This window comes from Cervus canadensis, chromosome 29 (assembly GCF_019320065.1).
Source record: "Cervus canadensis isolate Bull #8, Minnesota chromosome 29, ASM1932006v1, whole genome shotgun sequence".
NCBI classification, from domain to species: domain Eukaryota; kingdom Metazoa; phylum Chordata; class Mammalia; order Artiodactyla; family Cervidae; genus Cervus; species Cervus canadensis.
In genome coordinates, this window is record NC_057414.1 from 35,940,783 (window position 1) to 35,965,708 (window position 24,926).

General features: G+C 43.0%; 1 pseudogene; it reads left to right on the plus strand.

Annotated features, from left to right (window-relative positions):
* The window catches only part of LOC122430724, a 34,647-nt pseudogene extending 14,569 nt beyond the window's left edge, over positions 1–20,078 (plus strand).
* The last annotated feature ends 4,848 nt before the right edge of the window (positions 20,079–24,926 follow it).

Below are 24,926 nucleotides of genomic sequence, written 5' to 3' on the forward strand. Positions count from 1 at the left end.
ACTATACATGGACACAGGCAGACACACACAAATGGATTCTCAGACACATAGTAACACAGACATATATACCACCCACAACGACACAGAGAGACACACAGCCACATGGAAACACATAAGCAGACACATATAAACATACACGGAGACATGTATAAACATGCATACTAGTCAGAGACACACAGAAACACACACATACATACAAACACACATACAAACAAACACACAAGCACATAGATACACAAACAACCCATGCATTCATAATCACCCCAGTCCTCCTGACCAGCACTCTGACCAGGATCCTCACAGGGTCCAGAGAGGTCTGTGCAGCTGGGAGAGCGTTGCACCCACTGCCCTGTGAGGCGGGGAGCACAGTCAGAGGACTCTGCAGTGTGGTGAACAGGGTCAGGGAGGATTTCACCAGCCTGGACAGCGTTATAAGATGACCAACTGTCCAGGGTTACCTGGGACCAAGCAAGTTCTCAGTACAGATAAATGTAAGTTTAAAAACAGGGTAAGTCCTGAGCAAATGGGGAAAACAGGTCTCCTTCTAGAGAAGCTACTCAGCAGTGGAGAGAGGTTGGCTGCAGTCTTAAGACATGAAAGCAACTAATAAAAAGACACCCCACGTACATGGGCATATACTGGGGCAGGGGCTATAACAGAAAATCAGAAAGGTGAGATCCAGAAGTGACCTGAGGACAAGAGGCAATAACTGATAGGATTCTGTGTGATACACTCAGACAAAAGCTGACCTGTCTTTTGGAGTTTCTATGTGCTAGTCATGTATTTCCTGGCCAGGGTCTCAAGGTCCGAGCTGGTTGCAGCAGCAGTGCTGGGAGACACCCTCTCACAGAGGAGCCCTTCATTCCCACCACTATGAGAATCTCCTGACCCTGCGAATCTCCATCTTCACCCTGTGGTTGACTGGTTATTTGCAGAGCTCTCTGGATGTTTCTCATTCATTATTTTCATAGTCTTCATTCACTCACTGAACAGAGAAGCGTTGTGCATCCACTGTGTGCCAGGCACTTTAGGGAGGCAATGAGAATAAAACTCGCCCTCACATCTAAGAAGGCAGATGCACGGAAGTGACACACACTCATAATGAATTGTGACTTTGGTACATGCTAGACGTGAGGAAGGGTCTACAGAGAGTGTCAAGAAGGGAGACTGATAAATACCGGGGGAAAGACTTCCCTGAAACCATATCAGTTAAGCTGGAATCTGGAAGATAAGAAAAAATTTGTTTCTTCAAAGGGGAGGGGACTCTTCTAGGAAGGAAAACCAGCTTGTGTCAAGGTACAAAAGATCCTGGTGTACTCAAGTACTGCATTCAGGGATGTCAAGGAAGATGCCGTGTCAAGAGAAAGGGAAAAGATTCAGGGTAAGAGACAAAGGGCTGTTTAGGAGACAGTCGGGAAGAGGGCAGCTCTGGGGAGACTCAGAGTGACCTTGATGCCTGCTTTGTTCCACTGTCTCTCAGCATCTCCATGAAAAGACAGGTTAACTGCTTGTTCTGGAACCTGCGAGGCTCTTGTGGACACCGGGGCATCACTGACCCTTGGCTCAAGAAAACTGATCAATAACATCCAGGAGCTCATCAGTGCCTCGCCACGGGGTTCCGAGGTGGAGGCTCATGCCCCAGGATCACTCCCAGTCTCCACACACAACAATGATCCCCAGGGCCAACCTCTCTCCCTCTCTCTCTAATAGCACTACGTTTCATATTTTGTGGTCAATAACCTGCCCTCTATTATCTTCAACCATCAATGGCATCAACTACCCAATGCCAGCTCGAGCCTACATCCTCGAGGTGAGGGGAGGACCCTGAGGGTGGTTCTCAAATAGGGACTCAAAATAACCCTTGGTCTGCTGCTGGGAGGAGGCCGCCCTCTGCAGGCCATCTCTCACTATTGCAGATGCTGCTGAGCCCTGTGGCTGGGCCAGAACCTCCCACAACACCAACCGTTTGAGAGTAAAGGCCCGTTTGGGACACTGATCATCCCGAAATAAATGCGGAGACGCCACACCATGCTGGCATGGTGGGAGTCTCAACGAGAGAGGAACACTAAGGTCCTCAGTGTTCAAGGAGCTTCAGTTCAAAATGAAACTTCAGATGCATGAACCCGGGAAGTCAGCACTAGCAGTCCCTGAAATAGGCCACGTGACAAGGAGAATGGCTGGGGACAGTCCCAGTGTGCTGTCTCAACACAGGGAATAACACTCTCCCTCCCCTTCTCGCAGTTTTCCTGGTTTGGATGATAAATTACATGGTCAGCCTAGTTCTCGGCTAACACCTTCCCCTTGCTCTGGCCAAGTGACGCCTTTGTGAGTTGGGATACCTGACCCTTCTCTAGGGAGGTTGGATGCTAAGGGGAATAAAGAGTGCATGGTGACTGCTCAGCCCCGGCACAGGGTGGAGGCTTCATGTCAGCTCCCTGTGGGAGTTCAGAGCAGGCTGGTGGGCTCAAACAAGGCTTTGAGGAACAGAGGGAATTTCAGGAATTCTAAAACCACAAACTCATGGAGCCATATGGAGGGTTGCTTGGTTCTAGGCAACACTGCACTGGATTCCATGCAAATGGCATCCCAAGGTGCTCTGCATTGGGGCACTGGGGACTTACTAGGGGTGATGACGTCTACGGACTGACTGGTGGGAATGGGGAATCAGAGTAATTTACCCAATCAAGCCTGGAGTGGCCAAAGAGGGTGAGTGTGGGCTGAAGGAGGTTTCCCAGAGCTCCTGAGTTAAGTCTTCAAGAACGTGTTGTGGGCACTGCTATATTTAAGATGCATAACCAACAATGAGTTACTGTGTAGCACAGGCAACTCCGCTCAGTTATATGACAGCCTGGATGGGAGGGGTATCTCTGGGACCAGGATACACGGATTCATATGGTTGAGTCACTTTATTGTCCACCTGAAACCCAGAATATTGTTAATCAGCTATATTCCAATACAAAATAAAGTTTTTTTTAATGAAGTATGGATTGTGGGGATGCAGGAGGAGAACCGGCATTCTCTGCAGAGAAAACAAGGAGCAGGAGTCAGGAGGAAAGAGACAGGGAGTGAGGAGAACCAGGGGACACTCTTGTTCTTTTCTAAAAATTGTGTTGAAGTGTGGCTAATCTTCAGTGTCGCCTTAAGTTCTGCTGCACAGCAAAGTGACTCAGTTATACACATAAAAAATATATATTCTTTTTCTTATTCTCTTTCATGTGGTTTATCACTGGACATTGAATATAGTTCCTTATGCTCTACATTAGGACTTAGTTTTTTTAACATTCCTTGTTTCCCCAACTCCCAGTTCTCCTCTCCCCCACACCCTTCCTCATGGCAACTGCATGTACAGGCCCTTTTTGGTTTTGGATGAGCTCTCACATATCCCCTGCTAAAAGGAAAATCCTTTGATACTTACCAAAAGAGGGAAATAAAACCAAGAATTGTGCTGGGTCTGGATATTTGTGGGAGTCGCATGTAAGGGCTCAGGGTGCCTGGTGTGTGTCTCTGACTCCCTCAGGATTCTAGAGGCCACTGCCATACCACCTTTAAAGAGCACACAGTGAGTACATCTACAGAGACGTGGATCCTGGGTGACGTCTTCCTGAGACTGCATTTCTCAGTCTTTGATCGAGGAAATGACAGGGTTGGCCCGGCACAGGCAGTGTACATGCTTGGAGTGGCACAGGAATCAGTACGGCCGCCCCTCAGAAACACTCACTCACACTTAGGGCACTCCTGCCCAGGATGCTGGTGAACTGTAACTGGTGGTCTGCACACCCTATTCTCAGTAAAGAATAAAGGGTTTCACTCATCATGGTGTTGAAACAAATGGGTGCGTATGTTTGTGCCTGGGAGTTGTACAATGATCGGGAAGGATCTGGAACAAAGTCTGAATCACAGTAAAGGGGAGACAACTGCAACCGGCTTGGAAGAATGGGGAGATTCATTGAAATGTTTCTGGGAATCAAGGACAAACGACTGAGAGCAAATATAAGGATCTCAGTGACTGGACCCAAGAAATCATAGGTCATCATATTTCTCTTTCTAACCTTCACTCTTCTTTGAGGGTCTTAGCCTGACAACTTTCTCCCTTAAGGCTTCTACACCTAGTGAGGGAGTCCAAGCTACCTGCTCTAGGGTTTTATGTCCTGAAGGAATCTCCAATAAGGAAAAAGATTGCAGACATCAGACTTCAAGTGTGTTCCCTGAATGACCCACCTCAGACCACATGTACAGCCCCAGATCAGCCATCCTGGCAGATGGCTTTACATGGTCATTGGCCCTCACCCAGAGGACACACATGATTCTCAGTTTCCTCCAGAACTTCATGACTGAAGCTTGGGAGAGGCAGACCCAAGGATAGCGACTGGGGGATGGTCTAGGCCATGGAAGTGTTTGTGTTGACCCACCAACTCCACCACCTCCTCATTCAGAGGAATTCTAAGGGGTAATGATATAGACACTCTTCTTCCCATCTCAGAGGTACTTATCACTGGGCTTCTCCTCCAGGGGAGTTTGGGTGAGGTACTTCATGCAGAGCTGGTTCCCTTTTGTGATCACACCCTAGTCACCAGCTCTCTGCCACATATGCCTGCTCTGTCCTTTCCAGTCCTACTTGGTAAGTGGTGGTCCCAGTGGATTCCTGAGCCATCCCCCTCCTCCAGGGTCCAAAATGCCCCTTCCTTGGCCTTCAGTGATGCAGGGGAGAATGCAACACTTGTTTCAGGGGGCCCAGGGTACACAGAGCCTTCAGCCTTTCTGAGCTTCCTCCTCTGGAGCTACAAACTCTTTGCTTGGAGCTGCCATGGTTAGGCACTTTTGCTGTGGAAGCATCCGTTCTTTCCACCTGGAGGCCCTCAATAGATGCCTCAGCTGAGACAGCAGGGGTCAGAGGTTGATTTCCTTTCAGATTGACTGGTTTCATCCCCTTGTTGTATAAGGGACTCTCAAGAATCTTCTCAAGCACCACAGTTCAGAAGCTCAATTCTTTGGCATTCACCCTGTCTTATGGTCCAGATCTCACATCTGTACATGATTACTGGAAAAACCATAGCTTTGACACTGAAGACCTCTGTAGCAATGTGTGTCTCTGCTTTTTAATACACTGTGCAGGCTTTTCATAGCATTTCTTCCTTCCAAGGAGCAAGTGTGTTTTAAGTTTGTGGCTGCGAACAAGGTCCATAGTGATTTTGGAGCCCAAGAAAATAAAATCTGCCACCGTTTCCACTTTTCCCTCATTGATATGCCATGAAGTGGTGGGGCTGGATGCCATGAATGGGGAGTATCGTTTTGTGAATAGTTTTTTGAATCTTGAGTTTTAAGCCAGTATTTTCATCTCCTCTCCTCATTGAGAGGGTCTTTAGTTCTTTGCTTTCTGCTATTAGGATGGTGTCATCTTCATATCTGTGGATGTTGATACTTCTCCCAGCAATATTGATTCCAGCTTGGAATTATCCAGACTAGCATATTGAGTGATGCATCCTACATATAAGTTAAATAACCAGAGTGACAAACTACACCTTGTCATGCTCCTTTCCCAATTTTAAATCTTTCAGTTGTTCCGTGTCTGATTCTAACTGCTGCTTTTTGACCTACATACAGACTTTTTTAGGAGAAAGGTATGACATAATACTCCCATTTCTTTAAGAATTTTCCACAGTTTGTTCTGGTCCACACAGTGAAAGGCTTTAGCATGGTCAATGAAGCAGATGAAAATGTATTTCTGGGATTCCCTTGCTTTTTCTACGATCCAATGGATGTTGGCAATTTGATCTCTGGTTCCTCAAACTAGTTTGTACATCTGGAAGTTCTCAGTTCATGTACTGTAGAAGCTTAGCTTGAAGGATTTTGAGCATTACCTTGCTAGCAAGTGAGATGAGCGCAATTGCATGATAGGTTGAACATTCTTTGAAATTGCCTTTCTTTTGGATTGAAATGAAAATTGACCTTTTCCAGCAGTGTGGACATGGTGGAGTTTTCCAAATTTGCTGACATATTGAATGCAGCACTTTTACAGCCTCATTCTATAGGATTTTTAAACAACTCAGCTGGAATTCCATCACCTTCCCTAGCTTTGCTTGTAGTGATGCTTCCTAAGGCCCACTTGACTTCGTTCTCTAGTATATCTGGCTTTATGTGAGTGACCCCAGCATCTTCCCTATCCCAGTCATTATGACCATTTTTGTGTAGTTCTTCTGTGCATTCTTGCCACCTCTTCTTAATCTATCTGCTTCTGTGAGGTCATTGAGTTTTCTGTCCTTTATTGTGCCCAAGTTTGCATGATGTGATCCTCTGGTATCTAGAATTTTCTTGAAGAGATCCATATTCTACAATTCTGTTGTATTCCAGTAATTCTTGCACTATTCACTTATGAGGACTTTTCTTATCTCTCCTTGCTATTCATTCCAGTGAATGCTATTCACTGGAAGTCTGCATTCCATTGGGTGTATCTTTCCCTTTCTCCTTTGCTGTTCACTTCTCTTATTTTCTCAGCTGTTTTTAAGACCTCCTCAGGCAACCACTTTGCCTACTCACTTTTGTTTTTCATGGGGATGGTTTTGGTGACCACCTCCCGTACAGTGTTACAAACCTCCATCCATAGTTCTTCAGGCTACCAGACCTAATCCCTTGAATCTTTTTTTCATCTCCCCTATAAAATCATAAGGGATTTGATTCTGGTCATAGTTGAATTTTCTAATGGTTTTCCTTACTTTATTCAATTTAAGCCTGAATATTGCTTGCTTCTGCCTAAGCATTGGTTGCAGATCACCACCCACCACTCCCAGTGGGTGTGGAGCAAAAACACACAATTTGACAACTGTTACCCTGGGTTTGTGCTTGGCTTTTCACATACTTAGCTGTGTGACCTTGATCAAGTCCCTTAACCTCAGTTTTCTCATCTGGAGAATGGGCAGCATGATGATAATCCCACCTTCTAGGTTGCATGTGTGCCTGCAAAGAACAAGTGGCCCTAAAAGAGCTCTCTGGGTTTCTGAGTCTGGAACAAATATGAATTATTCTGCCACCTGGGGAGAAGGAAATCTTCTGTTTAGAAGTTATGGCTGCCATCTCCAAGGCTAAATATAGACTCAAGCCAAATGACCTCTATTTCTGAACCATGACACAGAACTCTGACTGAGCCGATGCTTCAGTTTTTTGGGTTCCCAAAAGAGCTAATGATTACTGGCTCAGATTAATCCCTTCCTCAGCCTTACCAGTCAGCCTTTCCTTGTCAACTACTTCTCCCCTGAAATCACACTGAAAGGAAAGCCAAAAAGGCTCTTGGTCTCTTGTCAGTTTCCCAAATCTCCAGAGTAGCAACAAGTATCTCTTATAGCTACTTGACATAGCATCTACTATGGCAACCTGTACAGTCCAATCTCAGCCTGTTAAATGAAACTGCCCCCATTTAGCCCCTCGTGTTTAAATCACCTACAGTTGTCTTAGAAACCTTCCTATGCTTGCTGTTTAACAACAAAATATGTGTGGACCTCATCTAGTTTTCTTTCCCAAGCATGATTCCAACCATGCAGTGAAGTAACCAGACACTGACTCATCTAACTACCCACAGGAATTGACAAAAGCAAACAAATCATCATGCATTTCTCGATTGCCCCACAACAGCACTGAAGTGATCTGCTGAAACAATCTGATACATTGGTATGTACACTCCATAAGGGACAATTTTTCTGGATTCGTTTTCCACCTGGTGCAGAATGTTTACCACATGCCTCGTCCTCCAGCAGCTGGTCACCTGGTTTTTGCAGACTCAGCCCAATCCATATCCCTTCCACATCCCTCACAAAATCTATAGAACAAACTCAGCCAAAGTTCTCACTCTTGCAGAATACAGTTTTTTTATTTTGTTTTGTTTTTTTCAGAAAACAATGTTTAGTTACACATTCAAAATCTTGTACTCCTTGTCTTGGATTCAAGGACCTGCACCAGAGGATGGGAAGCCTCCCCTTCCACCTAAATCTTTCACCACTCCCACCAGGGCCACAGGATTGACTGGACCCTCTGTTCTCATTGGTATTGTTCAGTTGCTAAGTCATGTCTGACTCTATGTGATTACATGTAAGGAAACAGAAAAGGTTTCCCCTGGCTTTCACTGTTTTGTGGAGTTTCCTCAAACTCATGTCCATTGAGTGAGTGATGCTGAATCACCATTTCATCCTTTTGACCCCTCTCCTTCTGCCCACAAAATTTCCAGGATCAGGGTCTTTTCCAATGAGTTGGCTCTTCACATCAGGGGGCCTAAGTGTTGGAGCTTCATCTTCAACATCAGTCCTTCCATTGATTATTGCTCTACCACTTCCAAAACAAAACTCATGTTTCCAATCACTGAACAATATTGAGCATTGATAAAGTTTAATCAAGCAGGGATCTTGTCCTCTGGGAAATCCCAGCACTGCCGCCCTGTCTTTCTCTTACCATTCTCTTCACCTGGCATGGAATTGCTTCCCTACAGCTTCTCCAGCTTTAAAAGGCCTGCTGACCCATCATTGTCAGCCAGCCATGAATTGATCCTTCTACCTTCCCCAAAGACTTCTGCCTGCTCCCTGATGTCCTCTGTACATCAGTTCAGTTCAGTCTGTCAGTCATGTCCAACTCTTTGCTATATCATGTGGTGCAGCATGCCAGGTTTCCCTGTCCATCAAAAACTCCCATAGCTTGCTCAAACTCAGGTTCATCAAGTCGGTGATGCCACCCAACAATTTCGTCTTCTATCTTCCCCTTTGCCTCCTGCCTTTAAACTTTCCCTGCATCTGGGACTTTTCTAATGAGTCAGTTCTTCTCATCAATGGCCAAAGTATTGGAAGTTCAGCTTCAGCAACGGTCCTTACAAAGAATATTCAGGACAGATTTCATTTAAGATTGACTGGTTGGATCTCCTTGAGGTCCAAGGGACTCTCAAGAGTCTGGGCCAACACCACAGTTCAAAAGCATTAATTCTTTGGTGCTCAGCTTTCTTTATGGTCCAACTCTCACATCCAGTCACGACTTCTAGCAAAACCATAGCTTTGACTATACAGACCTTTGCTGGTAAAGTAATGTCTCTGCTTTTTAGTATGCTGTCAGGTTTTTCATAGCTTTTCTCCAAGGAGCAAGCATCTCTTTTTTCACAGCTGCAGTCACTATCTACAGTGATTTTGGAGCCCAGGAAAATAAAGGCTGTCACTGTTTTCAGTGTTTATCCAGGTTTTTGTCATGAAGTGATGGAACTGGATGCCGTGATCTTCATTTTTTGATCTGTACATGCCACATCAAGACCATCCCCAGGAAAAAGAAGTGCAAAAAGGCAAAATGGGTGTCTGACGAGGCCTTACAAAATCTTAGAAAAGAAGAGAAGGAAAAGGTAAAGGAGAAAACAAAGACATACCCATCTGAATGCAGAATTCCAAAGAATAGCAAGAAGAGATTAAAAATTTAAAAAAAGCCTTCCTAAGTGATCAAGGCAAAGAAATAGAGGAAAATATTAGAATGGTAAATACCAGAGATCTCTTCAAGAAAATTAGAGATAGGGAGGGAACATTTTAGGCAACGATGGGCACAATAAAAGTGAGAAATGATATGGACCTAACAGAAGAAGAATATATTAAGAAGAGGCTGAAATAATACATAGAAGAACTGTCCAAAAAAGACGTTAATGACCCAGGTAACCATGATGGTGTAATCACTCACCTAGAGCTAGACATCCTGAAATGCGAAGTCAAATGGGCCTTCAGAAGCATCATTATCAGCAAAGCTAGTTGAGGTGATGGGATTGCAGTAGAGCTATATCAGATCCTAAAAGATGATGCTGTGAAAGTGCCGCACTATATGCCAACTAATTTGGAAAACTCAGCAGTGGCCACAGGACTGGAAAGTTCATTTTCATTCCAATCCCAAAGAAAGGTGATTTCAAAGAATGCTCAGCTACCACACAGTTGCACTCATCTCACATGCTATCAAAGTAATTTCTCCAAGCAAATCTTTAATGCTACATAAACTGTGAAATTCCATATGTTCAAGCTGGATTTAGAAAAGGCAGAGGAACCAGAAATCAAATTGCCAAAATCCTTTGGATCATGGAAAAAACAAGAGAATTCTAGAAAAACACCTACTTCTGCTGTTTTGACCGTGCAAAAGCCTTTGACTGTGTGGATCACAACATACTGCAGAAAACTTCCAGAGATGTGAATACCAGACCATCTTACCTGCCTTTTGAGAAATCTGTATGCAGGTCAAGAAGCAACAGTTAGAACTGAACATGGAACAATGAACTGGTTCCAAATCGGGAAACCAGTAGGTAAAGGCTGTATATTGTCACCTTGCTTATTTAACTTGTATGCAGAGTACATCATGCCAACTGGATGAAGTAGAAGCTGAAATCAAGATTGCTGGGAGAAATATCAATAACCTTAGATATGCAGAAGACAACACTCTCACTGCAGACATTGAAATGGAACTGAAGAACCTCTTGATGAAAGTGAAAAAGGAGGGTGAAAATCTGGTTTAAACTGGACATTCAGAAAATGAAGATCATGGCATTTGGTCCCATCATTTCATGACAAATAGATGGCAAAACAATGAAACAGTGAGAGATTTATTTTTGGGGGCTTCAAAATTACTGCAGATGATAACTTCAGCCATGAAATTAAAAGGGGCTTGCTTGTTTGAAGAAAATCTATGACAAACCTATACAAATTTTTTAAAAGCAGAGACATTACTTTGCTGAAAAAGTTCAGTATAACCAAAGCTATGATTTTTCCGGTTGTCATGTATGGATGTGACAGTTGGACCATAAAAAATGGTGAGCAATGAAGAATTGATGGTTTTGAACTGTGGTGTTGGACAAGACTCTTGAGCATCCCTTGGACTGTAAGGAGATACAACCAGTCAATCCTAAAGGAAATCAATCCTGAACATTCATTGGAAGGACTGATGCTGAAATTGAACCTCCAATAATTTGGCCAATGGATGTGAAGAACTGACTCATTAGAAAAGACCCTGTTACTGGGTAAGATTGAAGGCAGGAGGAGAAAAGGATGACAGAGGATGAGATGGTTGGATGGCATCATTGACTTGATGGACATGAGCTTGCCCAAGCTCCAGGAGTTGGTGAAGAACAGCAAGCCTTCAAAAATGCAATTGTTTCCAAGAAATTAAGAGTGTTTGCAAACAGTGAAAGGAAAAATTTATAAAAATTAAAAAATATCCAGCATCCAAAGGGTAAAAGTGATTACAGCCACAATCCAATTTAAAATTTCCATATAAATTGTGAAAGTATTCGTCCTAGTTTCATCTCAATATTGTAAAGTAATTATCCTCTGATTAAGATAAATAAATAAACTTAAGAAGAAAAAAATCCAAATGTGTAAAGAAGCAAGAAAATACCCATAATGAGTGAAAAATCAGTTAGTGAAAACACAGGTAAAATATACATCACATAATTAGCAAGAAAGGACATTAAGATGCTTCCTACATCAATAATCCTTATATTCATGAAGCTGAAGAATATTGAGTATGTTAAATAGAGAAATGTAAAATAAAAAGGAAAGACTGTGGGAAGAATTAATTGTGCATCAGAGAGCTTAGAAACAGCTTTAAGAGTGCTAAAATATATGTAAATGGAATCCCACAGGAAGTGAAAGACAGGAGAATAGAGGAAAGAACTTCATAATTACTGGCTGAAAAATTTCCAGATATCATGAAAGCTTTAAACCCGTTAACACAGAAGCACAATTAATTCAAGGACAAGAAATATGACAACCAATAAAAGGCATATCATAATTCATTGTTTAAAATAATCAATCAAAAGAATGTAACCAGAAGGGAAAACAGAAATAGCAGAACAAAAATGGGAATGACAGCCGATTAGGAATGTGAAACAACGTTACCCAGAGGACACTGGCACCACATCTTAAAATACTGAAAGAAATATAATTGACTCAGAATTCTATAGCCAAGAAAAATATATATCAAAAACAAGATAAAATACTTTCTCAGACATACAACAACTACAAGACTGCATCACCACCAACACACCAATGTAATAAATGTTTTTTTAAAGGTCTCAAGTCAGAATGAATTTAAAACGAAGTGGAAATCTGGATCTGCAGGGGAATGAATAGTACCCAAAATGATAAACATGTAATATGTGTTAAAAGATAAATATAGATATTTCCTTGGTGGTCCAATGGTTAGGGAATTGCTTTGCATTGCATGGGATGCTGGTTTGTTCCTTTGCCAGAGAACTAAGATCCCACATACCACTAAGTAACTAAGTCTGCATATCTCAAATAGAGTTTACATGCTGCAAGTACTGAGCTTGACCTGCTCAAATAGAGAATCCCTTCCACAAAGAAGACCTGCATTCCACACTAAGAACCAATACAGTCAAAGAAATGACAAATAAATAAATAATTTAATAATTATTAATAATTATCATAATTAATAATGATAGATGGGAAAGTTAAAGGTGCATACCATGGATCTTAAAACTACTTAAAATATGGTTATATTTAATAAAGTGACACAGGATATAAGAGGGAATCATAGAAACTACTCAGTCACAAAGAAGTCAGGGATAGAAAGAGAGGTGGCAAGAAAGAACATGGGATAAATTGAAGATAAAGAGCAAGATGATAGAATTAAACCCAACTAGAGTTAACCCCTCAGATGTGAACCCAGACTGAAGATATAACCCAGGCCCCAGACGACAGCAGATCCCCATACACTGCACTCTGAAGCCGAAACAGAGCCTTCCAGTCTCCAGGGCACCATGTGCCTGGGCACAGAAGAGCCCCAAAGGTTTATATAGGACAGTAAATTAGAAGTCTTCCATCATACAAAGTATAGGCCCTGTTTATAAAGAAATTGCATTAGAAATCAATGTTCACTGGACAAAAGAAGAACTAGGTGATAGTATAGTGTGGACCTTCCCTCTTATACTACTCTAATTCTTCTCAGGAGGGAGCAGATAAATTGACAGGACTTAGGTCTCTTCAATACTAGACATACTTGACCTGGGATACAGGTTTGATTTTCACAGTTCAGTCTCCACTCTCTTCTCCTCTCTTGCACACCCTGGGCAACAGGGACTGCTCGTCTAAACCACCGCTCAATCACTACAGACAAATCCAGATGATATTTGCCAAGTCTTTCACATAAACCAGTGACAACTTGTTTCCTCCTATTTCACACTCTTGGCTCTTTTCAACATACCATGGCTCTTGCTCTACATCCTGGGATCCTGGTCCTCTGTCACTTGCAACCGTGTTCCCATACACTGGGCCTCAATTATACCCATTGAAATTCCTATTTAGAGTGGCCATAATACATGGAAAAAGGGAAAGAACAGGCAGATCCTTACTCTCATCTCTTGTTCCTTCACTACATACATTCACTGAAAGCATGTGTAACAAGTCTGTTACATACAGACCTTCAAGTTGAAAACTTTCAAACATGTAAAAATGCAACTGAATGTGCAATCACATCAGTTATTTCACAGATCTGACACACATTGTCGTGGGCACATCCCAGACAAGTGGGTGTGCTTTGCGTATTTTATTGTACAGAAGTGTATGGAGGACAATAGTGCAGTGTTTTTATTTCAAGCCTACGCTGTCTGGATGGAAGCATAAATGCAGTGGTGATGTAGATGGTACTAGCACTCTACTTTTAAAGGTGTGCTTAGTTGCTCAGCTGCGTCCAACTTTGGCAACATATGGATTGTAGTCCACCAGGCTCCTCTTGCCATGGGGATTCTCCAGACAAAAATACTGGAGAGGGTTGCCATACTCTCTCTAGGTATTGCAAGATTAAATATGTTTGTTATATTGTTTGTGTTTGTTATTTTATGCATTACTTGCGTAAATAGTATCATAAAGCTATTAAACTACTGTTTTAATACATAAGCAATTGTCTTAGTTGGCTACCTAAGTAACTTTCCTGGACTTATGAAGAAATTGGGATTTTTGAGGACCCTTTTGAAATGTAACTTGTTCATATAAAGGGGACTTATTGTTCTGCTAAGACCTGTGGTGCAAAAGTGAACGCATCCCCTCCAGGGCCAAGAAAGTCACATTCTTGGTTAGGATTTTAGAGGAAACATGAGATCTCCATAGTTCTAGCCATCTCAGTCCTTCAAAAGACCTTGATCAGCACAAAAAAATACTAAAGTAGAAATAGTCATTGTGTTTCTACCCACTTCTAGAAAGTATTGCTAACTCCTCAGCTCTGGACCTTGCAATGCTGGTGGACTAGACGGAGAAGTGATGTGAACAGAAATAAGGAAGGTGAGACAGGTAGGCCAGAATGTGAGGTAACAAAGACAAGGTATTTAGAAGCTGAAGAATTGAGAGAGATTTGGGACCTGAGTGGGAAAAGCAGTTTTCAGAACAAATTGGGTCATGTGGTATGTATAATCCTCACTTCAGTCCTTAGAAGATCTCTACTGACCAGTCTGTCTCTTATCTGGAGCACAGTTCAGATCCATCTAACTGTTTCCCATCGTTTCTCCTTCCTCCTGGCTCCCACACTGCCCAGCCATTCAGTCTCATCCATTCAGAAAAGGTTTTTTCTTTAAGGCAGGCACTTGTGGCTACCTACAAAATGATCTATTCTCTGCTTCTCTTTCAAAACTGAAAATGGTTTGTTATATAGTTATGAGCCCAGGAACTACAGGATTGCATTTCCTGCCCACCCATGCTCTTTGTCATGATCAGTGAATTTGAGATGCAAGCAGATGTAGAAGAGGGATTTCTTGGAAGACTGCTTTCAAGGAGCTCATTTAGCTGAGAGATGAGACTCTTCCCTTCCACACCTATTTCCTAACTGTTGTCTGGAGTTTAGTTGAGATGACTTGAACTCCTGTAGTTGTATTGGCCAATCATGTAAACTTGGAGATGGATACCACCCAGGCTTGGCTGGCCCACCTCCAGCTTTGTTTCAGAGGGAGAGAAAAATCAAGTTTATCTTGCTAAAATTATGGTTGTTTTAGTTTTTTGCAATGTGCATCCAAATTTAATCCTGATATTACTATGTGTATAATATGATACAGCCTTATTATTTTGTTGGGTTTAGTGAATATATTTATATTTTACATTTCTCTTTTTTTTATTTTATAAATTGATTCATAACGGAGAAGACAATGGCACCCAACTCCAGTATTCTTGCCTGGAAAATCCCATGGACGGAGGAGCCTGGTGGCCTACAATCCATGGGGTCCCTAAGATTTGGACATGACTGAGTGACTTCACTTTCACTTTTCTCTTTCATGCATTGGAGAAGGAAATGGTAACCCACTCAAGTGTTGTTGCCTGGAAAATCCCAGGGATGGGGAGCCTGGAGGGCTGCCATCTATGGGGTTCCACAGAGTCAGACACGATTGAAGTGACATAGCAGCAGCAGCAGCAGCATACCTAAATTGTATAAATGCAAAATTATGATTACAAGCATGCTTTCCTATAGATTTTGCACTTTTATACTTTCTTATCTTCTTTCCTTTCTTGTTCTCTACATATTTGTAGAGCCTGGGCCATTTCCTCTCTTATAACCTCATCCATATCCATATCTGCAGACCAAAACAGACAGAGAGATTTGTGGGGAGAATCAAAGAAGAAAGAATTACAGAGACATGAATGAAGGACGGTGGCCCTTGTTACTCATCATGAATGCTCTGTAGTAGGATCACATTACCCTGCCCTTCTGTGAACCCACCACCCCAGGTTTGCCATGACCATGGAAGATACTTCTGCCAGTGGAATTTGAGTAGAGTTGATAAGTCACTTCCAAATGGAAAAATTATTTTCTGTCCCACGAGCTGGGATGCAAATATAATGACAGGAGCTGGAGTAGCCATTTTAGACCAGAGGTAAGTAGCACAGGTGGAAGATGTGACAAGAAAGAAGTGGGTCCCCATCTCTCTGGAGAGACCTGCACTACCATTATATGAAAGATAATTGAAATTGTATTCTGTTTAACACAATGGTATTTAGGGTTTGATTACAGTAGTTGAACCTATAACCTAACACTCATAATAGAATAACTGATCTTTGTGTTAGCCTTGTCTTGACATTAGAGTCTGAATGAGACAAGATCTACTGATGTATACTTACAAGTGACAGCCTTTTAAGTCACTTGAAAGGGCAGTCAAATGACAGCCTTGCCCTCTGGAAGCTGTGGTCTAGTGTGGGTTTCAGAAACTCAAACAAGAACAAAGCCACATGGCAGGATAGTCAAGATGCTGTAGGAACACTTGGGAGGGGAACCTAAACCAGTCCTGATCTCAGGAGGTTGCTTGAAGCAGGGGACAATCCTCTATCAGTCTTCTCATCAATCAGCCATGGTGCCAAGATTCAAGTAAAAGTGATACATTTAAAATTCCTTTCAGAAGAGACACGTGCACCCCAATGTTCACTGCAGCACTGTTTATAATAGCCAGGACAAGGAAGCAACCTAGATGCCCATCAGCAGATGAATGGATAAGGAAGCTGTGGTACATATACACCATGGAATATTACTCAGCCTTTAAAAAGAATTCATTTGAATCAGTTCTAATGAGATGGATGAAACTGGAGCCCATTATACAGAGTGAAATACGCCAGAAAGATAAAGAACATTACAGCATACTAACACATATATATGGAATTTAGAAAGATGGTAACGATAACCCTATATGCAAAACAGAAAAAGAGACACAGAAGTACAGAACAGACTTTTGAACTCTGTGGGAGAAGGTGAGGGTGGGATGTTTTGAAAGAACAGCATGTATATTATCTATTGTGAAACAGATCACCAGCCCAGGTGGGATGCATGAGACAAGTGCTCGGGCCTGGTGCACTGGGAAGAGCCAGAGGAATCGGGTGGAGAGGGAGGTGGGAAGGGGGATCAGGAGGGGGAATACGTGTAAATCTATGGCTGATTCATATCAGTGTATGACAAAACCCACTGAAAAAAATAAATAAATAAATAAAGGAGAAAATAAAATAAAATAAAATTCCTTTCAGATTGTTTTCCCTTTTGATCCAGTGCTTAAGATATGTGTTTGAGATCTGGTTTAGGAAGATTGCAACTGTCCCAGGGCAACTAAGCTGGTGGGCCACAACTTCTGAGCTTCAGCACCCTAGAACCTGTGATCTGCTCAAGAGAAGCACAGGATTGAAAACAAGTGCAATTACAGAGTAGCCTGTACTTGCTGCAAATAGAGAAGTCCTGAGCAGCAATGAAGCCCTAGCACAGCCAAAATTAAAAACAAACAAACAAAAAAATATCCCAGAGAAACTAGTGTGGTCTCAGGGGAACCAGGACATGGCAAAGGATGAAACCAGCCTGGGTCTGAATTCATGCAAGTCGTGGAGAAGGAAGCTACAGTCAGTTTTCACATGGAATTTGGGACATAAGTTGTGCCTCAAACATGCCCCAACCCAAGGCTAGGGAGCTGGGATTTCACTCTCCTACAAACACCTCCCTCTCATCCTGCAACTACACCGGCTGGGGTCTCCAAGCCCTTGTACTAGATCTTTGAAAGACAAATGAATGGTGACACTAGAAGCCAAAGACACCAAAGCTCAGGAAAATGAAACCTCAGATCATGTCTAGATTTCTGCACCCACTCCGCCAACCCCAGCATCATATCTGGAATCCTGCGTCTCTAAAGAACAACATAGGTCTCTACAGGTAATCTTTTTTTTTTTTTTCTAAATTGAACTTTTAATTTATATAGGAGTATAGTGTATTTACAGTATTGTATTAATATTAGTTGTATGGGAAATTAATACCCTTATACATACACATGTATCTATTATTTCTTAGATTCTTATCCCATACAGGATATTACAGATTATTGAGCAGAATTCCTGTACTGTACAGTAGGTCTTTGTTGATTATCTATTAAATATAGTAGTATACATATATTAATCTCAAACTTTCAATTTATCCTTCTTCCACCTTGCCACTGTGGTAACTATAATTATTGTTTTGGCCGAGGGAAGTGTCTAGGCACTTTTTGAATCAGAGTCTGTGCTTGTGAGAGTGCAGTGGCCAGGGAAAGCAAACCTGAGAGACACTCATTTGAGATGATGCTAAATGTTGAGAAGGGCCTGGCCACGCAAAAAGCTGGAAGAAAAGCATTCTAGATGTGGGAAGTAGCCAATGCTAAGAACCAAGGTAACCATGCTTAATAAATGGCTACCCTTCCACTGCCAACCATTCTTCCATACTTGTAACGCGGCCTGCAGGTCAACCACCATGCCGTCATCCCATGCTTCAGCTGTGAGTTAGCAGCAATGAGCCATATCAACCTTCCCAACAAGGAAGAACCTGGGGCTATCACAAGGCTGAATCGGCTCTGGACTCAGGGATGTGTACACAAACTGGTTATCACCAGGAGCATCAGGTGCCAGGGGCACCACCAATGTCTTGACTATCTCCATGTACTTGTTCTCAGGTGTAGAAACTCCAAGGAACTGATAAAGCAAAGAAACAAGTAATCACTCTTGTTTCATCTTGCTCTGTGTGATTCCCATGGCCCTTTGACCACACTGCTCTCTCCTCCAAAACTCTTTCCTCTATTCCTTCTTCAAAGGTGGCTTGAGAATAACATCAGCCCCTGACTCTGAAGCCTTGTGGCTGAAACTCAACTCACAATCAGCTGGGAACCAAAGATATCCAGCCTTGTCCTGTATCTCTGTCCTTTTTCTCCAATGAGATTCATAAGGCAAAGTCCCTGAAAAACATAAAATTGATCGTAACCTACTTAAGGCCTTTGAATCTCCAAGATCTCTTGAAGCATCAAAGAGGGAACACATTTCCTTCATCCACACTAGTCTCAAACCCCAACTTCGCTCAGCCAGGGGTTCCCTGAGGAAACATAAGACACTTACCTAAGTTGCCAGAAGGCTGAGAACAGAATGCTTCTAGCTGTGAATGCAGGTTCATGTCACCCAGGCACCCAAGGGTCTGTGTTATGTGAATCAGGAGCAGGTGCTCTTTTGATCCTAAGTTGGGAGTGAGTCAGTCACTACCTGCAAGACTGCCTCCTTGGGTCACAACAGCTGGGCCTTCTCCACTGTGCCTTGAAAACAGAAGAAACAGCCCTGAATATTGCTTTCCTGCTGCTACATGGAGGCAGGTTTGCTGATCAAATCGGAACCAGACTTGAGGGGCAACAGAAAGGAACTTCCACTCTGGTGCTTGCAGACATCTAAGAGCTGCCCAGCAGTGGGTGCAATTGAGCTTTCACTCCTCTTGCCCTTCCTTGAAGCCTCCTAGCCTGGGAACCAGAGTTCCTGGGTCCCAAGTCTTCACTAACTTACCTGCAGCCTTAAGCTGAGTCACACACACCAGGGTTCAGTTTCCCATCTCTTGGATGAGGGAGACTGGACTTCCTCCAGAACACTTGTTCCAGACTGAAGCTCAGTGCCAATCAGTGGACAAATGCCGCAGAAGTGCCTGTTGCTGAGGATGCTGAGGCTGCCTCTGGTGGGCCGGGGCCTGTAACTGTCTGGTGATGTTCCTAGGTCCTGAGCTCAGGCCTGGGAGTAGTAGATCACTTGGCACACAGCTGCTGTGACACCAAGAACCTTAGAGGCCTTGCCCACTGGAACTTATCATCACTTGGGTTCTGTGAGATGAGATCAGGTCATTATAAGTCAGAAGTTACCAATGGGGAAGCTTGTAGATTCTTCAGTGGAAACCCAAATTAGGCTGATTAATCCTCTCTCCCACAAAACTCTGGGAACAAGATATGCCAAGGCTCTTAGACAAATTTTGTAGTGTTTTAAATACTATTTCAAATAGGTCATCTTTTGGATGACCTGCTCTCTGGCTTGGGAGGATACACACAGTTAGAGAGGAATCAAAGGGCCTCTGGGGGAGGCTGTCCATCTCCTCGTGACTCCTTGGCAGTGAGTACAGCTCTATCCCCTCCACATCTGGAGTAATAATTCCAGCAGGAAGGACGTGACTTACATGTTTAACCAGAGGACTCAGGTAGGTCTGGCCTTCTGTTAGGCTCTATTCTTTTCCCTGTACTTCTTCTTTCTCTCCAGGGTCCTGTGCAAGCTGCCCACCTCCTGGTGACTGGGTTCTGAATTCCTCCTCCCTCACTTGCAGATATCTATGGAGTCCCACTTGTAGCTCACTCCTTACCCAGGCCAAATCCCTCACCTGACGATGGCACTAAAGAAGGTAAAACCAAGGAGTGGTCTGCCTAGTTCATTGTTTCTAAAAATGTCTGCATTCCTTCTGCTTCCAGACCCTGTCCTGAATCAACATCTCCACCAAGATAACTCAGATTAGCAGGGAAATGGAGATGCAGATGGGGGCGAGGGGCGGGCGTGGAGGACGGTAAGTTTTTCAGGTGTGGGGGACAGTTTTCAGATGACAAGAGATGAGATGGAGTAAGGAGCATGTGGTCCTCCAATTACTTATTCATTGGGAACCTGCCTGAGTCTGTTATCTTGGGCTCCTCCGGGTATAACTAAGACAGAATCTTCAAAATGGACCTTGTATAAACTCTTACTACTAAACAATTTCACACATAACAAATATAAGAAGGAAGAGTGTCATGAACCCTATATTTCATCATTTGACATCTATAACTACAGAACTGACTTCTTAATCCCAGAGGTTGTCATAGTTGGAGACAAAGCAACATCAAGGTGGTGGACAGTTGAGTTCCCAGTAAAGACATTCTTTTATTTATTTATTTATTGCATTTATTTTTATTAGTTGGAGGTTAATTACTTTACAACATTGTAGTGGTTTTTGCCATACATTGACATGAATCAGCCATGGATTTACATGTGTTCCCCATCCCGACCCCCCCCTCCCCCACCTCCCTCTCCATCCCATCCCTCTGGATCTCCCAGTACACCAGCCCTGAGCACTTCTCTCATGCATCCAACCTGGGCTAGTGATCTGATTCACCCTTGATAGTATAATTGTTAGAATGCTGTTCTCTCTGAACATCCCACCCTCACCTTCTCCCACAGAATCTAAAAGTCTGTTCTGTACATCTGTGTCTCTTTTTCTGTTCTGCATATAGGGTTGTCGTTACCATCTTCCTAAATTCCATATATATGCATTAGTATGCTGTATTGGTATTTATCTTTCTGGCTTACTTCACTCTGCATAATGGGCTCCAGTTTCATCCATCTCATTAGAACTGATTCAAATGAATACTTTTTAATGACTGAGTAATATTCCATAGCATATATGTACCACAGCTTCCTTATTCATTCGTCTGGTCATGGACATCTAGGTTGCTTCCATGTCCTGGCTATTATAAACAGTGCTGTGATAAACATAGGGGCACACATGTCTCTTTCATATCTGGCTTCCTAAGTGTGTATGCCCAGAAGTGGGATTGCTGGGTCACATGGCAGTTCTATTTCTACTTTTTAAAGAAATCTCCACACTGTTCTCCATAGCAGCTTTACTAGTTTGCATTCCCACCAACAGTGTAAGAGGGTTCCCTTTTCTCCACACCCTCTCCACCCCAAAATTTATGCTTTTGATCTATGGTGTTGGAGAAGACCCTTGAGAGTCCCTTGGACTGCAAGGAGATCGACCCATTCCATCCTAAAGGAGATCGGTCCTGGGTGTTCATTGGAAGGACTGATTCTGAGGCTGAAACTCCAGTACTTTGGCCACCTGATGCGTAAAGTTGACTCATTGGAAGGGACCCTGCTGCTGGGAGGGATTGGGGGGTGCAGGAGGAAAAGGGGACGTCAGAGGATGAGATGGCTGGATGGCATCACCAACTCGATTGACATGAGTTTGAGTAAACTTCTGGGGTTGGTGATGGACAGGGAGGCCTGGCGTGCTGCGATTCATGGGGTCACAAAGAGTTGGACACGACTGAGTGACTGAATTGAACAGACCTGAACTGAAGTGAACTGAACTGAAAGGCTTAGCAAGTGCCTGCATGAGTCCTTCAAGAACACATCTGACAAAATGACTCTGATCCCATCTTTATTCAGCTGTTTTGTAGTCCCAGTCTGGTTCTGTAGTTGGTACTGCCTGATTTCTAGTGGGTAGGGTGGTTATCTCGTCCTCCCTCTTCCCTACTGAATCATTACCTAGCCATTCATCTCAATAAGCAACTGCTTTGCCCAATACTTGAGTCGTTGAGTCAGGAGTCAGTGTTTGTCCCAAGACATACGTTGCATCCTTCCAAGTAAGGTCATAAAACAGAGTAACACCTTTAAAAGCTATAATATACTTTTCTGGGTCCTCTAAGTAGTCTCCCAGATTCTCCTTGATTTTTTGTATTTCTTGATAAGAAAAAGGCTTATTAACTCTCATAGACTGATTATTTCTCCTGGTGGGTGCTTCATGAAGAGGCAACAGCTTGTGTGGCTGTTCCTCAGTCTCTCTGGCTGCTCTGTGCATATGATCCCAGGGATAGATTGGAGAAACCTGCTTTTCTTTATCTCTTTGTCTCCTGTCCTCCATCTCATCTAGCAAAGTAGGAGGACAGGAGGGAGCTGAAGGTTTCACACCCAAATCTATTTCCTTAGGACCTAAGTCTGGCATATTTCACAGAGAGAAAAAGGGCAACACATATGCTACTTCTACCCATTTTCCTTGTTTTCTACAGAACTGGTCTGATTGTAAACCAGTATTATACTTAAGAGACCCTCCAACCAGCCACCATTTGTTGTCCTCCAATGGATACTGTGGCCATGTAGTATCACATAGGAAGACCAGGTGTGTTTTGTTTAAGCCCTGGGGATCAAATCTATCCCAGTTTTTCAGGATACAGTTCAAAGTAGTGAGGCTGGAATTCTTAGCTCCCATCTGTAAGAGAGAGGAAAAAAAAAAAAAGGCAACCAGTGCCTTCTTTCTACCAGAGGCATTCCTCCCTGCTGTAGATAGGGTTATAGACAGACTTTACACCAAAGCTTTTCTTTCCTGGTCGGACTTAGTTGGGCCCTTACTGACGCAGGCGACCTACTCGTCCCTCCCGGTTCTACCACCGAGATGGGGTGCAGATGCACCAGGGGTAGACATGATGGTATCCCTGAGTGACGTCCAGCTCCTCACCATTAAAACCTTGCTTGCCTCTGATGCCACCCAGGTTGCAATCAGAGTAACCTTCCAGAACGCCTCCCATGCTTAATCGCTGGGGGACACATTCTCGTCACCTAAGTGCCTGTGCACAACCCTAAGTATATTTCTGACCATAATCCAGCCAATATGAACATAAACCTGAGATGTTCCTTCCAAGTCTCACAACACCAATATAAAAGCCTCCTAAGAATCACCACACCAGTCTAAGAGTCTCTTTTGGTCCACTAAGAGCCTGCATTATCAAAGGGGGGAAAAAAAATCATTGACGTTCCAATCTGAATAACCTTTAACCTCAGAGATGCTCTTGAAGCTAGAGCTCCATCTATCTTCCAAGTTTCCATGCCTAGCAAGGCTAGGCGCTTCCTGGCTACCAATCCAAGTTTGGGTCCAAAGTCATTGTACACAGTAATAGCATAGGTCACAAGTCCCTTTACAGTCTATGATCCAAAAGATTATGTTAGTACTTCTAATTCCAAAGAGCTCTGAAATTATCAAAGAGATCAAAAAGTTTGACCAAAAAAGAGAGTTCAGTCCACACACCTTTTCCCATTTCTGGGGGGTCCCCAAAGAAGTCAAGGGTGCCTCTTGGCATTGGCAGGTCGGTATAAACCCCCAACAAGTATCTTCCATAAGCCGTGTGAGGTCGCCACGGAACCGCAGAGCGGGGCTCCACATGTGCATTGTGCAGAGCATGTGATTCATTCACACAAGCACAGCATAGAGCTAGTAAAGCAGAGCAGAAAACGTGTTTGCTAGGAGAACAAGGAAGTAGAGCTCCAAGCATCCTTACCTTTTCCTGAAGAATCCCCCCAAGATGAAAGGTTGTTGCTGAACCACGCAAAGATGCCTGGATTCTTGGCATCCAGAGGAGAAGAATTCAATCCAAGATGAGGCTTGATCACTCAGAGCTTTTGTGTAATAAAATTTTATTATAGTATAAAGGAGATAGAGAAAGCTACTGACATAGGCATCAGAAGGGGGCAGAAAGAGTACCCCCTTGCTAATGTTAGCATTGGAGTTATATGCTCTCTAATTTGTTATTGCAGTGAATCAAAATAATATCTGGAGGTCATAAACACCTCAATAGACCTACTCCCATAATTTACACCTTAAGATAACAGGATTAGCCAGAAGTTTTGTTTTGTTTTGTTTTGTTTTTTTCAGAAACTGTCCTCAAGCAGGATACATTATCCTTATATAATCATAAGAAACATAGAGGGACACAAAAAGTTTGTCCTTTCTTCCTCCTTGAGAATTCCAGACACCTCTCTCCTTGGGGACCCCTGGACTTCTTATCAATCTGCCTAGGAATTGATTCTCTCAACAATACACAGCCTTTACATACTCCTTTCCCGATTTGGAACCAGTCTTTTGATCCATGTTCAGTTCTAACTGTTGTTTCTTGACCTGCATACAGATTTCTCAGAAGGCAGGTAAGATGGTCTGGTATTCCAGTCTCTGTAAGTTTTCCACAGTTTGTTGTGATCCATAGTCAAAGTCTTTTACATAGTCAATAAAGCAGAAGTAGGTGTATTTCTGGAATTCTCTTTCTTTTTTTTTTATAGTGGATGTTGGCAATTTGATCCCTGCTTCCTCTGCCTTTTCTAAATCCAGCTTGAACATATAGAATTTCACAGTTCATGTACTGTTGAAGACTTGCTTGGAGAAATTACTTTGGTAGTATGTGAGATGAGTGCAAATGTGTGGTAGTTGAACATTCTTTGAATTCACCTTTCTTTGGGATTGCAATAAAAATGACATTTCCTGTCCTGTGGCCACTGCTGAGTTTTCCAAATTTGATGGCATATTGAGTGCACCACTTTAATAGCATCATTTCTTAGGATTTCAAATAGCTCACCTGC